The sequence below is a fragment of the Apteryx rowi genome, unplaced genomic scaffold (genome assembly GCF_003343035.1).
Source record: "Apteryx rowi isolate R43461 unplaced genomic scaffold, aptRow1 scaffold_323, whole genome shotgun sequence".
NCBI lineage: Eukaryota > Metazoa > Chordata > Aves > Apterygiformes > Apterygidae > Apteryx > Apteryx rowi.
This window is the reverse complement of record NW_020449675.1, coordinates 757,858-768,239: the sequence shown is the minus strand read 5'-3', so window position 1 is coordinate 768,239 and position 10,382 is coordinate 757,858. Positions and strand designations below refer to the sequence as shown.

The 10,382-nt window shown below is 58.1% G+C and overlaps 1 protein-coding gene across 1 annotated transcript in view; it reads right to left on the bottom strand.

The window, feature by feature from the left end:
- The window catches only part of CUNH17orf113 (chromosome unknown C17orf113 homolog), a 15,751-nt gene extending 8,566 nt beyond the window's left edge, over positions 1 to 7,185 (bottom strand). The window contains exon 1 of the mRNA XM_026071201.1: positions 7,150 to 7,185. The gene's annotated coding sequence lies outside the window, so the exon portion shown is untranslated. The remainder of the gene's footprint in view (positions 1 to 7,149) is intronic.
- Between the last annotated feature and the right edge of the window lie 3,197 nt (positions 7,186 to 10,382).

Sequence of the window (10,382 nt, the reverse complement as noted above, 5' to 3'; positions counted from 1 at the left end):
CCCCCCCCCCCCACCCACTGCAACGCTTTTCCCCCCAAATCGCAGGGAGGGGAAAGGCACCCCGGCTGCCCCTCCGTGGCCCCGGCCGGGGGCTGAGCACGCGCAGCGGGAAGCGGCGCAGAGGCGGTTGCACCGGTCGGGACGGGTCCTGCCCTCGCGCTGAGCAGAGCGCGGGAGCTGGGATCAGGGTGCTCCGCACCCCTCGAGCAAGCCCAAAGCAGCTCGCCAGCTTTTTGCGAGACCCAGAGCCGAACCCAATTTAAGCCCAGCCCAGCCCGGTGCCGCCCCCACGCCACGACCACCAGCTCAGCTGCACCCTGCTCCCGGCACCCGCCTGCACCCCTGGGGCAGGGGCGCCTGCTCCGGGCGGGAGGACCCCGCACGCACGCAAACTCCTTTTAGCATTAAACTGGGGGTGCAATTCAGAGCCCCTCAACTTCTTCCAAAAAGGAGGTTTTAGACGCCACCCGTGCACTGCTCAAAAGCAGACCCCGAGGAGGCTAACACCCCGCGGGACCCCCCGCATCGCCCCCGTCCCGACGCCACCCGCTCACGGCGCGGCGCCAGGCCCGGACGGGGGGAACGTGCCCGGATTAGGACTTGCATTGTACCTGGCTCTGGCTGGCTCCACGCACGGGGAGGGGGCCCCGGAGTAAATTCCTCTCTTTAGGCTTCTTGATGACATATCCTGGGGCAAGAGGCTCCTTCTCGGGCTCGGGACATTCCTGCCTGGCTCCCTGAGCTGACGCTAAGGCAAACAGGAGCTAGATGAAACCAGAGACTGGGGATTTCAAGGGCGAAAATATGCACTATTTATTCTTGTGCTAATGCAAGCGAGGAAGAGGACTTAGCGTTTTTAATCAGTTTTCTGACACGAGGCTTGTTTAGCCTCTGCTTCCCAGCTCTCGGAGCAGCTTCAAAGGTCAGCGGGGCCGGGGAGCTGGCGCTCCGGCACTGACCCAGTTTCCTGCGCCCGCGGGCAGCAGCCAGCTCAGAGGGCACTCGCCTCCCTCGCGCGCTGCGTCCCCCTGGCCCGAGCCAAGGACGCCGGGTCCGGCTGGGCAAGGCTGGCGCCTGCCCTGTGCAAAGCTGCGGGGACGGGGTGCATTGGGCGCCGTACGTCCTCCACTGCTTTCAGTAGCATCAAATACGAGCGGAGTTTCCCGCAACTCTCACGAGCCAGAAAGCCGTACAAAGAAAAAGGAAAAAAAGCCCCAAAACTGCAGCAGGGAGGCAAAACAGCTCAAGGAAAGACACGGAGGAGGAGGAAGGCAGAGCAGTGGCCTGGGGAGGATGCTGGGGAGGGCGGATAAGCATCGGTGGCGGATGAAAGGCGGCCACYGGTGCCGGGTCGCCTGCCAGCCGCTGGTGCGGGGCACCGTTAGCTGCTTTGCGAGGGGGCTCCTCCTCTCTCCGGAGCCGCTCCACAACGGATCACGAGCGGCTCTGAGCCCGGCTAACCCCCTCGCCCGGGCGCGTGGCCACAGAGCCGCCTCGCCTGCCTTGCTGCCAAACCACAGCAGCCTGGCGGGAGCAAACCGGGAGATCGGGACAGGAGACCTCGGCAAGGAGGACACGGGTACCCCCCGGGCTGATGGGCCGAATAAAGCTCCCTGTGCTTCCCGAGGCAGAGAAAGAGCTCGGATCCGGCTACGCGCAGTCCCGAAAGCCCAAAGGCTTTGCGAGGCGGCACCGGCCCCGAGCCCCAGCAAGYGGCTCGGCCTTGCAGCAGCCCTGCAAGCAGCCACTGTCCCGGCTGCTTCCCGCGCACTGCAGTCCTGCCCGGGGTACCGCTCTGCTTCCCGGCCTCCCAGGCAGCACAGGGGTTGCCRAAGCCGCCAGTGGGATGCGCAAAGGTGCTGAGGCAGCAGCATCCCCGCGCGGGCGCTTTGCTCATTCGAACAGCAGAGGTGAACCGAGGCAGGCGAAGGCCACAGAACTTAAAGGGAAATATTCATATTTGCTCCTCAGCAGCAACAAAAGCCTTGATCCGATTTAATCTTTGCTGTGCTTTGCCCTCCACGACGCGCCTCGGCAGCCCCGCAGGCAGGTGACCCAGCTGCACGAGCACGTGCATCATCCCGTGGCACAACGGTGCCTGCTGCAGCCACGAGCCGCAGTTTCCGTCCGCACGTGGGGCCATAGAGGACCAAACCCAGCCGGCCGGGAGCCGGGGCCGAGCTCCACTCACAGCTCCGGAGGGAGCACAACCCCAGGGCCTGGGGCTGATTTTTCCTTATTTTCCTCCGGCAGGATTTGCTCCTTGGCCGCATCAGTGTCATGAGGTGGCAGGGTCTCAGGGACCGCAGCACGGAGATGCACCCAAACGCCGTCCTCGCGAGCTCCCTGGCCCAGCAGTGAACAGCATCGTTCACCTGCGCTGGGGGAAGGGGGCCGTGATTTTTCCTCCCTGATGGCGACACCAGGACCGCAGCCCCGAGCGCAGGGATGGGAATCGCCCCAGGGCAGAGGACGCCTGGTCCTTCAGTCACCACCTGGTGCTGCAGGGAGCCGCAAACCTGATGGAGAAGGCTGAGGAGCCCTGCTGGACCCTGGTCTTCGCCAGGTCTTGGTCCCTCCCCGCGTCTGCAAGCATTGACCGCTGAGCATGCCTCCCCTTCGGGTTTAATTTTAACCCTCCCCGTGTGCCAGCAAATTATCTGAAAATGGGCATTTTGCAGTGCCCCCCCCCCCCCGGAGAGCCTCCCCACAGCCTGTCGGGCTCAGCCTTTATTCTGGGCATCGTTTAAGCCATAAAAATTACAGCCGAGTCCAATTCAGTACAGCCAGAGAGCACCTGACAAATTAAAAGGCAGCAAAGACACTCAAATTGCTGCTTTCGCACCGTTCCAGGGAACCAACCAATCTGCAGCGGATTAGGGGCTCCCTGCTCCGCCAGGCTTTCCAACTGCCTCCAAGCCAAGACGCGTTTTCCTTGTTGCCGCGCTTCCTCCGCTGGCAGGAGCCATTAACCAACCGTTCCGGCGCGGCAGCCCTCGAAGGCATGTGAGCCCCACGCATCGTCCCCCACGCAGCCCGGGGCCAACAAGAAATAAACGCGCGGGGTCTCGGGTGGACGCAGGGATGCCAACAGTGCGCGGGGAAGAGCCCCAGCTGCAAAGAGCCCGGGAGGGGGCACAACAGGGGGATGCAGCCTGGGGCTGCCAGGGAGCAGAGACGACTTCCAAACCCCAAGCCATTTACATCTTTTTTTTTCCCCCTCTAAATCTTGAAAAGGTCAAAGCCCTTTGCCGTTCCCCCTCCGGCGCCTGCTCTCTGCCAGCGACACTGCTGCCAGAGCCCCGGCGCGGGGCCGTCACGCTCATGCTGACGGCTGCAGCAGCGCGCAGCTCTCCGCTACGCCTGCCCTCAAGCTAGGCTGGTCATACTCAATGTTCGGAAGCAGACACACATCTGTCATTATTTTTTAGTTTTTTTATTTTCTACCGCTAGTATTTCATTGTAGTTTCCACCACTCCTACCCAGACCGTGCTAATGTAGTCACTCAGGGGACCAGCGAGAACAGCCAGCCTGCGTGTCCTGGCATCCCACTCGCTCAGACTAAGGAGAAAGCAGCAATCTGGTCCATACCCAGTCCCCTGTGGTGATCACAGGCTCAACAGTATCGGCGGGTGCTCGAATGGGCCACCAAGGAGCAGGTACCGGCCAAGCAGCTATCAGCAGGCTACTAGGAGCATCGCGTGTGCAGAAACTTCAAAAAAGTCCACATTGCTAACAAATATTTCAAGCAAATCTGTCACTCAAGTAAGGTGAGGGATAATCAAAAATGGTTTAAAAAAAACTGTTGGAAATTATATTCTTGGCTTGACGAAGGAAACAGTAAAACCGTCTAGCCCACGTCATGCTGGAGGTCAGGATTAGGTGGCTGCTTGGTCTAAAAATATCCAGGGGGGGAGGCTGTGGGAGGGATGCCAGCTCAACAGCTTCCCCAGGATGCTCTTGGTGGTTGAAATCAGTGAACAGATGTTTTCCCCAGGACATTTCTAAGAGTAAGCCCCCTTGGAATAAAAGCAACAGCTGCATTTACAGGAAAATTCACCCCGAACGACCTCAGAAATAGCCAAGTCCCACCATCCATCTGATGAAGAGGCCCCAAAGCCAAATCCAGCAGTTAGGACAGACAGGATGCACTGCTTGTGCCAGGAATACATCCAGCTTGACTCACTACCCCATTAGAGCCTGACAATGACAGCTGACCAACACGCCCAGGTTTTTAAGGCAGCTAATCGTCTGGAAATCCAAACCAAAGCCATGCAAGGCGAAAACAGAGGGAACGGCAGTTATTGTCTTTTTGTGACATCTAGAAGCACTTGAGAAACCATTGTGTCTGCAGGCCTTTTTGCAGATGGATAGGAGGACGATTTGTGTAACGAGGTGTCGCTCTTCCGGAGACAACAAGAAGCATCACCAAGTACCCGATTAACCACGATAACCCCAAAGCAGCGCCACGGCTCGAGCACGAGACCATCCCGCGACTTGCGGCCCGGAGGCGCAGGGGCTGCGCAGTGCCCTCGGCCCCTACCGCTTCGCAGCCCCAGAAGCGAAACCGCGAAGGTTTCCACCGGCAGCGGTCCCCAGCAAGCCCAAGCCCCGAGAAGATCGGGCAGGACAAATGCTCAGCAGCCGTCACTGCACCGCCGTTGTAAGTCAGTAAAACTGCAACGATTTGACAAGCGCTAACAAAGACAAGGAATACAAAATCCTTCTTTAAAACTCAACCAACCACTTGTGCACTGGGAGGGAATTTTGAGTTTTGTGTTTATAAATTCGGATGTTAGCAGTCACACTGGGCTAATCAGGACCGTTTGCATCCAGACYGATAACCGTATTAAGGACAGGTACTGTGGAGCTACAACATCTCATGAAAAYAGCATTTCTTTATTCTGAACATTTTGCAATTCAGGACATTGTAGTGTTTTCACTTTTTTTCCCTGAAGAGGTGTTTAAAACATAAAAGGAAAAAAAGACGACATTGTACACTTGCCAGAGAGCAACCAAAACACAGATACGCTTTGCAGTGGCAAACGTTCTCCTAAGCCCGGCGACAGTCCCAGGCTTTCCTCGGAGACTCGCGGCTCCCCAACGGGGTTGGCACCAAGAATGCCATTAAACTCCTCTGCATGCATGTAACACAGTATGCAACGGCAAGATTTCATTTTGAGAGATTATTGGGAAAGAATTTATTCTCATTGCTTCACCATTTGAGATGGAAGCCTGAAAACTTCCACAGAGGCAAAGGAGAAAGAAAAGAGACTGAGAAAGAGTAACGTAAAATAAAGTATTCTGCTATGACAATGGGTAGGGTTTGCATTTATATCTCTGTGCATACACATACACACACGGAAACGCATCTATTTATGTCTATGCTGCATTTTGAAGTTTAAAATTAAAGCTTTAGTGGCTTTACAACATTTCTTACATATTTGAAACCGCAAGGCTAAAAGCAAGCTTTGCTTTTTTTTTTTTTTTCAAGCCTGCTTTGCCTGACAAGTATTGTAGATAAATATCCCGAGTACGGTTACATGTTCCAGGAACAGAGGGAAAGACAGCTCACGGAGAAAAGATTATGTTTCAAACTATTAGAAAAATTAAAGCRGTATATGAAGGACAGCTGACAAGCAAGGCTGGAGTTAAGAAAATAAAAGCACCTCAAACAAACCTCGGCAGATGCCAGGTTAATAACAGCCGTGATTTCCCTGGACTCGCTGCTCTCGCAAAACCAGGCATTAGCAAGCAGACGCCTGCAATACGTTATAGCACGTAAACGTGTGCACATAGGCGTCTGTGAGCATATACATACTTGCACGTATGTATGTGTACGCGTGCATGCATGCGTGGAAACAGCAGCAGCCCCGTACGGCCATGCCCAGCGCTCATTGTTTGTTTGCCGGCATTAGGGAAAGGCACGGAAATCACATGAAAAGCTGTTCTCGAATGTCTCCTGCAAAGCTGTGCCATTCCTGTAACAGCGAGGGGGAAAGTTAACACTGATGATAATAAAAGCACCGAAATTACCAGCCCCAAATCTGTGCCCGAAACGGGTCTGAGAGCAAGCGTTACACTTCATTTGCTGCTGCAGCTCAACTCAATGAGCCTCAGACAGACGAGGAACAACAAAATCAACATCGACACGGAGCCCTGCAAGCTTTGCAACTGCGATTTCCTCAAAGGCGCTGCCTGCCGCCTCGCCTCTCCCCACCTAACCTCATTTCACATGAAAGGCATGAAGCGTTTACGTGGTGGGTGCAGCAGGCAAAACAGAGCCGGAGGAGGCACAGAAGTCAAAGCCGACCCCCAAACGAAAAGCAAGGACAAAATAAAGCCGTGTCAGCGTGCAACCTGTTTCTTCCTCTCTTTGCAGCCCTGGGAAAAATCAATAAGATGCAGTGAATCAAACTCAGCTTGAATCCCATAAGTAATTAGGATTAGAAGGCTGGGAGCCAGGAAACAGGCTGCGTGCGCGGTTGGGCAGGGGAGGGACTGTTTTGYGGGGATACGATTCAAAGCAAAAGAGCAGCTCTTTAAACGGGCTTTCCAGCAGGATGGAAATAGAAAAAGCAATAAGGATCTGCTTTGCTTGAAAAGACGAAAAACTAACGCTGGCAATTCAGCGTGGCAAGGCAGCGGTGGGGCAGGACGGGGTGCAGGGGAGACCCTACAGGTGCATCGACGTTTGTGTGCTGCTGCACGTTAGCAGCCAGCCATTCCCCAGCCCGGACTCCTTCAACACCGTGCCTTTCGCAGCTCTGTCCTGGCAGTAAATAACCCGCATCAATTCTTTCCCCACTATCGAGAGTCAAGTCTTTGGCCAAAATTGCAAAGCGGAGGAAGAGACCCCTCTCTCCATAGCCTTAGCAGAGCTGCCCACAAATTAAGAGGCAATCCGATTTTTTTTTTTTAAGAGCAACTTGCACCTTGATTTATTTCAAATTTCTCGGCTCGAGGAACTCCGCAAACGACCTTTGCAGCCGGCTGCTGACGCGGTTGCCCCCGGCCGCGTCCGCCGGCGCCCCGCCACCAGCCCTCGCCCCGCAGCGCCGGGAAAACCGGCCCCGCAAACGCCTTTCCTGCCGGCGGCTCCTTCGCACCCGCGAGCGGCCCCGGGAGCCCGAGCCGCCTTTCTCTTACCGAGGAGCATTTTGGACGCGGCCGCCTCGTCTCCGCGCCGCCGCTTCCCCCCGTCCGCGGGCGCCCGCTCCGGAGCCGGCGCAGCAGCCGCGGCCCCGCGCCGGGGCCGATGCACTTACACCTCGACTAAAAGCTCAGCGCTCGGCTGCTCCGCGCCCCGAGGCGGCGAGCGCCGCGCTCCCGCGCCGTGCGCGGCCCAATCAGCGGCGCGGGGGGGGGAAGCGCCAGCCGGAGCCTCCCCCGCCGCGGTCCCGCGGGCCGAGGCATTAGCATGGCAATGGGATGGGAGGGGGATCGCGGCCCCCTCTCCCCCCCCCTTCTTCCTCCTCCTTCTCCTCCTCCTCCCGGGAGCGACGCACCGGCGAGCGCGCTCCTTCCCGAGCCCGCCGCAAAGTAAACTCGGAGCTGCCAAGGCAAGGAAACTTTGAGCCGAGGGGAAGGAGCGCTCGCGCCCCCCCCCCCAAAATACCGCGCCCCCGCCCCGAAAGCGAGCGGCGCAGCGCGACTCATCCTTTTATCCATTACCCAGGGGAGACGGGGCCGAGCAGCGCGACCGGCACCCCGACCGCTCTGTGCGGGAACGGGCAGCACCGGGGGCTCTGCTGCCCCCAGGTTCCCCCCCGGAAAGACCCAGGGACGCGAGGAGACGAGCGAAGCGGCAGCACAGGCTGCAAACGTCGGCCCTCCCCGCGGGAAGCACCGCGGCCCCTTCCCCTGGGAATGAGGAACAGCCGGGAGAGCACCGAGCCCCCGGCTGCACCTGCCTGCAGAAAGCAGAGGCAGCCTGGGGGCAACCTGCCCCGGGCCGGGACCTTGCTGCAGTCCCCTGTAATTAGAGTTTTGCATAAGCCCTGAAGTGCAGGGTTTGCTTTCCTCCCCGTCATTTTAATCAGCAAAGACAGAGATAATTGAACATTCCTGAAAACATTAGCATGTTTCTGTGTCTAGTTTTTGGCCTCAGTAGCTTCCCGGGAAGGTGATGCCACCACTTGATTGCACAGGGTCTTTAAAAAGAGAAATGATTAAAAATCTGCTTGCAAAAGGAGGAAAGCAGTCTTGTCAAACCACCACATAGCCTACAGAGGAAAGGTAGGAAAGAACAGGCAGGAATTTAAATTGTTTCCCCAAGTCAGACAATTCAAAGAATCAGGTAGAAACCTGCCTCTTTCAGTTAAGAGCAAAACAAAAACAAAGATGCAGACACCAGAGTCGGGTTCCTTTCTGAGGGCCCCCGTTGGATACAGGGCTGCGTTCGGAGCAGGGCACTTGCAGCACAAATCCTAGAGTACCACTGTCGTGCAAAACGCCCAAGGTTACGAGAAACATGGTGCTGTGCCACCCAGCCRGGGCGGCTCCCGCTTCCTGGTGGCCCCCGGGGCACTCGGCCGATGCCTGGGCAACGTCGGCCCCTTTGTGCGGCAAATCCCCTCTCCGAGCCCCACACAAGCGTGTGGCAGCTACCTGCCGAGGAACCGATGCAATGGTGCACGGGCTCACGCCGACCGTGTTGGTTCGCCCCGCGCTCAGGCTTCCCCAGCCATTTCTGCCTCAAGCAAACGGGGTGCAGAGATGTTAAAAAGAGCGAAGGAGCCAGGGCTGCAGCAGCAGGAGCCCTGGCAGAGCACCGTACGGGGCTGCAGCCGCGTGCCAGCTCCCTCGCAGCAGTAAGTTTAGCCGGGACACTTGCTAATCTGGAATCGGCAGCTGGCCCCAGCCACCCATTAGCAGCCTCCCAGCAGGCTATTTAAACTTAGCATTAATTTGCTTAATGTCATCAGCTGTGTGGCATTGCTGCAAGCGGCAGAGGCGTAAAGGGCACGAAGCAGCAGGACAGCACCGAGGGCTGCCTGAAGCCCCAGCCCCTCGCTGCGGCGAGCGCCGAGACCTGCCCGTGGCCCCGTCTGGCCGGGACACAGCTCGCCCTCCCCGGCTGTGCCCCTTCGTCGTGGGCACGTGCCACTGCTTGCACCACGGAAACCCGGCTGGGGCGGTGGCGAGCCAGCGGGACGGGTGCGAGCCCCGGCCTGCCCCGGCCCCCCCTTCCCCGCAGGCTCCTCACTCACATTCCAGCGGAGGTGAACCCGCCATCCGCAGTTGCAAAAGGGGGGGGGGAACAACAAAAAGCGCCCTTGCACACCTATGAACCGCAGGAGCTGCTGGCTTGCTTCGGCAYGTCTGTTCAAGACGCAGCTCGAGCGGAGGCAAGCGACGGTTCAAAGAGAAAGGAGGGGAGGAGGAGGGGAGGCACGAGAAAACCACTTGGGAGTCCTGGCATTCCCAGGGGAAACACCACGCTGCCCCATCGCTCCGCTCCCCCGGGTGCCGCCGGCTCCGGGGAGATGCAGCCCAGGAGGCAGGACGTGGCTGCAAAACCCTGGCACTGAGCAAACGCACAGCGCCCAGCACGGCCGGCGGCCACGTGGCGCTTGCCAGCCCCAGCGCGCATCCCAGCTTCGCGCCCCGCTGCCGTTTCCTGGGCACCAGCAGCTCCAGCTATGGGCTCGTTGGGCCCCGTTCAGGCACTGGCTCTCCTTAAAGTCTGATTTTACTCAGGCACTTTGCAAAGACAGATGCCATGCAGTGGGAGCCTCTGTGGAGCGTTTACTCTGAAACCTACTGAAGATAGCACCAAGATTCCTGCTGGCTATGAGGCAACTGGGACGGGCTGCCCCAGCCTTGGCTTCCCAAAGGSGGACAGGCAGCAGCCCAGCAAACCCCAGCAGAATTTGGCAAAACCCACACAAATAAGGGAGGGGAGGGAGAGGAACAAAGGCAGGGCAGGAAGCTCCCCGTCCCCGGCTCAGCAAGGCTTGCCAGGCCCTTTCTGGCTGACTTTGTTCACGGAGGATTTAGGGTATAATTTGGGGGTGAAAGATGCCAGATAGGATCAGGACCGATACACCTGAGGGAGGTGTATCGTTTTTCTTTCTGCTCTGTAATTTGAGCCGCCGTCATAAGCGGAACGGCTCAGGCGTGCAACAAAACGCCAGTGTTTGATCCCCGGCAGGCCAGGAAGCCGGGCGCTGACCTTTCGTGCCCCCGAGTTTGCTCGGGATTAAGATAACATATTTTAAGGGCTGCATTTCCCCCCGGGGGGTTCCCACACAAAGACGGCGGCGTTTGCAGCGCGCRTCCCCCGGGCCCCAGCCAACGCCGCAGCCCTGCCCTGCCCCGAGACCTGCGGGGCGACGCCAGGCGASAACTGAGATTTCACAACGAAACTCCCAAAGGCA